The following is a 7,500-nucleotide window of genomic DNA, read 5'->3' on the forward strand; positions in this document are numbered from 1 at the left end:
CATGTGCGCGTTATTTATGTATTGTTCCAGTCACGGTATTGTGTCTCTTTCTTCTCTTTGATAAAGTTCCTGGTGTATGAACTGTCGTCTCAAAAAACAATCATAAAGCACATATTGAGTCTTATTAATGTGTCGAGACTGGTGCAGCCGTCACCGTATATTCACTGACAATATACATTAGTCTCAGTTTTTAGAGATTAATTTATATTTCACGTAAAAGAACAGAAGAACTGTAGCTTTAAAGATGCCTGAGCATTCAACATAACTAAAATATAACACGTCCTGGAGCCTTAGCGACGCACGGAGTGCGGACTCGACTGACAAGACACCAGAGAAATATATATACGGAGAGAGAAATGAGGGGTAAAAAATAATGGAAGGCTTGACCAGACTAGAAAGTCGAGTGAGCATTTTTCTCCAATCAGAATAACAGAGTGGATAAAAGAACAAACAAGGCAGTATGTGCTCAGAGCAGTACCTGACAGACAGATCTATACACACAGGCAGAGAACTGACTGGGAGATCCTCAGATATATCATAGAACCACCATATCAGCTCACACAAGGAAAGAGCTTAAAGCTTGTCTCACAGTCTTTCATATATATATATATATATATATATATATATATATATATATATATATATATATATATATATATATATATATATATATATATATATATATATATATATATATATATACCCTGTCTCCCACCGAGACAGGGTAACGAGAAAAAGAAGAAACACTCTCCTCGTCACTCCATCACTGTCTTGCCAGAGGTGCTCCGATACTACAGTTCAGAGCTGGAAATACCCTCGCCCCTTCTTCACTGTACTTCCCTCCTTCATTCCACTTCCCACAGGTTTCCCTGAATCCCTTCATCAGTGTTATCTTGCTCACACTCCAACAGCAAATCAAGTTATAAAAATCGTTTGCCTCCACTAACTCCTAAATAGGCTCACACAAGACAGCTGGTTGCCCAAGCCTAAACCTCGTTTACCCCCTCTCTCCCTTGTTTTCCATCCACTACAGATGTATACACCCTTTAAGTCGTCTTATTTTGCCCTATCCTCTCTAAGTGTCCAAACCAACCCAACAATCCCTCCTCAGCCCTCTGGATAATACTTTTAGTAATCTCACATTTTCCTGCAAAATACGAATTCTTTGCATAATATTTACACCACACATTGCCCTCAGACACAACATTACCACTGCCTCCAGTCTCCTCCTAGCTGCAACATTCACAATACCATGCTTCATACCTATATAAGAGTATTGGTACCACTACACTCTCGTACATTCCATTTTTTTGCCTCCATGGATAACGTTCGTGTTCTGCACAGACTCCTCAATGCACCAAGCACCTTTTTTTCCTAATCAGTTCTATGGTTCACCTCGTCCTTCATAAACCCATCTTCTGACAAGTCCACTCCCAAATATCTGAGCACATTCACTTAATCCATATTCCGTCCCTCCAATCTGATGTCCACTCTTTCATTAACTAAATATTTTGTTACCCTCATCACCTTGCCCTTTCCTATATTCATTTTTAGTTCCCTTCTTTTACGTACCTTGCCAAATTCATCCACCAACCTTTGAAGCTTCTCTTCAGAATCTCCCAAAAGCACAGCATCATGGGCAAAAAAAAAAAAAAAAAGCTGCAACAAATCCCACTTTGTATTAGATTTTATATATTTTAATCCCAGACCTCTCCTCAAACTCCCAGGATTCACTTATTTAACAACCTCATTTATAAATATGTTAAACAACTATGATAACATCACGTATCCCTATGTAAGTCATAATTTTACTGAAAAAATAATCTCTCTCTCTCGAATATACCCAACCCTGAATCTCACTATCCTAATAAAAACTCTTAATTGCTTTCAGCAAACTACCACCCATTCCATATACTTGAAACATATGCCACATTGCTCCCTTATCCACTATCACATGCCTTTCCCAAATCCATAAATACGTGTATAGGTATGTATGTGGACATCCAATATCTATATTAGCTACGCGGATGCAACATCATCCATAATCAGAATGTAAAATTACAATAAGAATAATAAACAATTTAAATAAGCGTATGTATTTTCAAGGAAATTTATTTCATCCATTAAAAAATTTAGTCTTCAAAATTATTAGTCTTCAAAAGTCTCAACTTATGTGTGTTAACTTCAGGTCTAAGCCATGTAAGTACATTACTTTTATTTGTACAATACTTCAGATTTATATTTAAATTCATTTTGTTATTGTTTTTAAAGTATGCATTACTCTTATTGTAATATTAGATTCTGAAGACGGATGTTGTTATATGTGAAACGTTAATAATAACAAAATTGGTTGCCCAATAAGATGGCGTTTACCACAACCTGGGTCCAACTTTATATATTGAAGACTCGTTTCTCACGTGGAACCCGCCCCTCCCTCCCATCCTACCCCCTTCCCTATATATATATATGTAGTGCCGAATAGGCAGAACTTGCGATCTTGGCTTAAATAGCAACGTTCATCTTGCCATATAGGACAAGTAAAAATTTGTGTATGCAATAATTTCGCCAAAATCATTCTGAACCTAACGAAAAAAATATATTTCACTGTGTTTGTTTAGCATTAAATTATTGTAAACAAATCTAAAATATATTTAGTTGGGTTAGGCTAAAATAAATTGTTCTTGTTATAATAAGGTTAGGTAAGTTTTCTAAGATTATTTTGGTGCAAAATTAAAATTTTTACATTAACATTAATGAAAAAAATATATCTTTAAATATATTGGAGAAAATTTTAGAAAGGACTTAATTTTAAATGAGTTCTTGCTAATTGACCAGTTTTACATATTCGGCACGACATATATATATATATATATATATATATATATATATATATATATATATATATATATATATATATATATATATATATATATATATATATATATATATATGCATATATTGTGGAGAATAGGTAAATTGCTCAATTAGCAAGAACTCATTTAAAATTAAGTCCTTTCTAAAATTTTATCTGTTTTTTTTTCATTTTTTTTTCTTTATGTTAATGAAAAAAAATAATAATTTTGTACCAAAAGATCTTTAAAAAACTTGCTTAACCTATATATATCGTGCTGAATATGTAAAATTTGCGATTTTGGCTTAAATAGCAACGTTCTTTTTGCGGAATAAGGTAAATGGAAATTTATGTATGCAATAATTTCGCAAAAACCATTCTGAACCTAACGAAAAAAAAATATTTCATTGCATTTATTATTAAATTATTGTAAACTTATCTAAAATATATGTAATTAGATTAGGCTACATTAAATTGCGCTTGCTATAATAAGGTTAGGTAAGTTTTGTATGGTTAGGTCCATGGCCGGGCTCAGAGAGTAGATAAACTCTCGAAACTCTTCAAAGGTATATCAAAGGTAAAGGTTCTTTTGGTACAAAATTATTAATTTTTACATTAACATAAATTAAAAAATAACTATACGTATAAGAGAAAATTTTAGGATTTAATTTTAAAGGAGTTCTTGCTAATTGACCAGTTTTACCTATTCGGCACGACACACGCACACACACACACACACACACACACACACACACACACACATACACACACACATGCACACATACACACACACACACACACACACATACACACACACACACACACACACACACACACACACACACACACATACATACACACACACACACACACACACACACACACACACACACACACACACAGAGTTTGTGTGCGTGTGTAGTGTAGTGGAGGTGGTGTGTGTAGTGGAGGCAGGAACGATACATAGCTTTAAGACGAGGTATGATAAAGCTCATGGAACAGGGAGAGGACCTAGTAGCGATCAGTGAAGAGGCGGGGCCAGGAGCAGAGTCTCGACCCCTGCAACCACAAATAGGTGAGTACACACACCTTGCCTGACTTCAAGTCCTGCTGACTGCTATCTTTCTCTATATATGTAATATGTATATAATTATGTGAGCTATATTTAAAATATATCGGTATACTTTTTTTTATACATTTAATCTAAAAATCAAGACAAAATAAAATAACAATTGCAATGAAATGAATACTGACTCGGTTGTATGTTAATTATCCTAATTACTAATGTATGAGACGCTGATGGCTCGATCCTCCTTCCGTTGATCTCCAGGTAAACAAACTGACACCATCCTTACCTTTGACACTGAACTCCTAGACTGTTTGTGCGTGGAAACTGCAAGTGTAGGATGGAAAACTTGTGTTTATTAAATATAAACGAACAACTTTTTGTATGCCTCACTGATATAAGAAAAACTGGGTAGTGTGTGGGGGGGGGGAGGGGTATAAAACACACTAGGTTTTATTCACGAAATTTAAATTAACCACAGGTGTTTGAGAAGGTCAGTACTTGGTACTAAATCACAAACACTCATCATTATTCCCACTCACCATCACCACCATCACCACCATCACCAGTATCACCACCACTATCACCACTACCACCACCACCACTATCACTATCAAAACTATCACCACCATCACCACCTCCACCACCACTATCACCACCACCACTACCACCACCACCACTATCACCACCACTATCACCAACACTATCACCACCAACACTATCACCACCACCACTATCACCATCACCACTCTCACATCAACACTATCATTCACCAACACTATCACCACATCACCAACACTATCACCACCACCCACATAACCATCATTTTCATCACCACCACGGTAATAACAGTACTAATCAATCATACATAATTACAATCTCTGTATTCCATCTACCTCCATCTCATGGAAATTCCATCCATGCCATTTACCACAAAGATATAATATATTCAAGACGCTTCCTTTCTGTTTTTATTCAGACAGTCGATAGTCCTTGACGTAATGGTAGACATTTCATCTCGGCTGTTTTCTGTCTCTCCCATGTACTACCATCAGTACTACCATTATCATCAGTAAATACCATAACCACCACGTCAGTACCACTAATGGCAGTTCCCTAACAATACATAAGCTCTGTGTATCATCAGTGATTGTGTTGAACTAACACAAGTATAGACAGTGAAGCAAGCAGTGACTGTGATCTTGTGCACACATGTTGTGAGACAAGCAGTGACTGTATTCTTGTGCACACATGTTGTGAGGCAAGCAGTGACTGATATCTTGTGCACACATGTTGTGAGACAAGCAGTGACTGTGATCTTGTGCACACATGTTGTGAGACAAGCAGTGACTGTGTTCTTGTGCACACATGTTGTGAGGCAAGCAGTGACTGTTCTTGTGCACACATGTTGTGAGACAAACAGTGACTGTGTTCTTGTGCACACATGTTGTGAGACAAGCAGTGACTGTGATCTTGTGCACACATGTTGTGAGACAAGCAGTGACTGTGATCTTGTGCACACATGTTGTGAGACAAGCAGTGACTGTGATCTTGTGCACACATGTTGTGAGACAAGCAGTGACTGTGATCTTGTGCACACATGTTGTGAGACAAGCAGTGACTGTGATCTTGTGCACACATGTTGTGAGACAAGCAGTGACTGTGATCTTGTGCACACATGTTGTGAGACAAGCGGTGACTGTGTTCTTGTGCACACATGTTGTGAGACAAGCAGTGACTGTGATCTTGTACACACATGTTGTGAGACAAGCAGTGACTGTGATCTTGTGCACACATGTTGTGAGACAAGCAGTGACTGTGTTCTTGTGCACACATGTTGTGAGGCAAGCAGTGACTGTTCTTGTGCACACATGTTGTGAGACAAACAGTGACTGTGTTCTTGTGCACACATGTTGTGAGACAAGCAGTGACTGTGTCCTTGTGCACACATGTTGTGAGACAAGTAGTGACTGTGTTCTTGTGCACACATGTTGTGAGACAAGCAGTGACTGTGATCTTGTGCACACATGTTGTGATACAAGCAGTGACTGTGTTCTTGTGCACACATGTTGTGAGGCAAGCAGTGACTGTTCTTGTGCACACGTGTTGTGAAACAAACAGTGACTGTGTTCTTGTGCACACATGTTGTGAGACAAGCAGTGATTGCGATCTTGTGCACACATGTTGTGAGACAAGCAGTGACTGTGATCTTGTGCACACATGTTGTGAGACAAGCAGTGATCGTGTTCTTGTGCACACATGTTTTGAGACAAGCAGTGACTGTGTTCTTGTGCACACATGTTGTGAGACAAGCAGTGACTGTGTTCTAGTGCACACATGTTGTGAGGCAAGCAGTGGCTGTGTTCTTGTGCACACATGTTGTGAGACAAGCAGTGACTGTGTCCTTGTGCACACATGTTGTGAGACAAGCAGTGACTGTGTCCTTGTGCACACATGTTGTGAGACAAGCAGTGACTGTGATGTTGTGCACACATGTTGTGAGACAAGCAGTGACTGTGTACTTGTGCACACATGTTGTGAGACAAGCAGTGACTGTGTTCTTGTGCACACATGTTTTGAGACAAGCAGTGACTGTGTTCTTGTGCACACATGTTGTGAGACAAGCAGTGACTGTGATCTTGTGTACACATGTTGTGAGACAAGCAGTGACTGTGATCTTGTGCACACATGTTGTGAGACAAGCAGTGACTGTTCTTGTGCACACATGTTGTGAGGCAAGCAGTGACTGTTCTTGTGCACACATGTTGTGAAACAAACAGTGACTGTGTTCTTGTGCACACATGTTGTGAGACAAGCAGTGACTGTGATCTTGTGCACACATGTTGTGAGACAAGCAGTGACTGTGATCTTGTGCACACATGTTGTGAGACAAGCAGTGACCGTGTTCTTGTGCACACATGTTTTGAGACAAGCAGTGACTGTGTTCTTGTGCACACATGTTGTGAGACAAGCAGTGACTGTGTTCTTGTGCACACATGTTGTGAGACAAGCAGTGACTGTGTTCTTGTGCACACATGTTGTGAGGCAAGCAGTGACTGTGTTCTTGTGCACACATGTTGTGAGACAAGCAGTGACTGTGCTCTTGTGCACACATGTTGCGAGACAAGCAGTGACTGTGTTCTTGTGCACACATGTTGTAAGGCAAGCAGTGACTGTGCTCTTGTGCACACATGTTGTGAGACAAGCAGTGACTGTGTTCTTGTTCACACATGTTGTGAGGCAAGCAGTGACTGTGTTCTTGTGCACACATGTTGTGAGGCAAGCAGTGACTGTGCTCTTGTGCACTCGTGTGGTGAGGCAAGCAGTGACTGTGTTCTTGTGCACACATGTTGTGAGACAAGCAGTGACTGTGTTCTTGTGCACACATGTTGTGAGGCAAGCAGTGACTGTGTTCTTGTGCACACATGTTGTGAGACAAGCAGTGACTGTGTTCTTGTGCACACATGTTGTGAAACAAGCAGTGACTGTGCTTTTGTGCACACATGTTGTGAGACAAGCAGTGACTGTGTTCTTGTGCACACATGTTGTGAGGCAAGCAGTGACTGTGCTCTTGTGCACACAT

General features: G+C 39.1%; 1 protein-coding gene across 1 annotated transcript in view; it reads right to left on the reverse strand.

The window, feature by feature from the left end:
• grh (grainy head) overlaps positions 1-7,500 on the reverse strand; it is an 893,472-nt gene that overhangs the window by 737,859 nt on the left and 148,113 nt on the right. The gene's annotated exons all lie outside the window — the stretch shown is intronic.

Source organism: Cherax quadricarinatus, chromosome 34 (assembly GCF_038502225.1).
Source record: "Cherax quadricarinatus isolate ZL_2023a chromosome 34, ASM3850222v1, whole genome shotgun sequence".
In the NCBI taxonomy this organism is placed as follows: Eukaryota; Metazoa; Arthropoda; class Malacostraca; order Decapoda; family Parastacidae; genus Cherax; species Cherax quadricarinatus.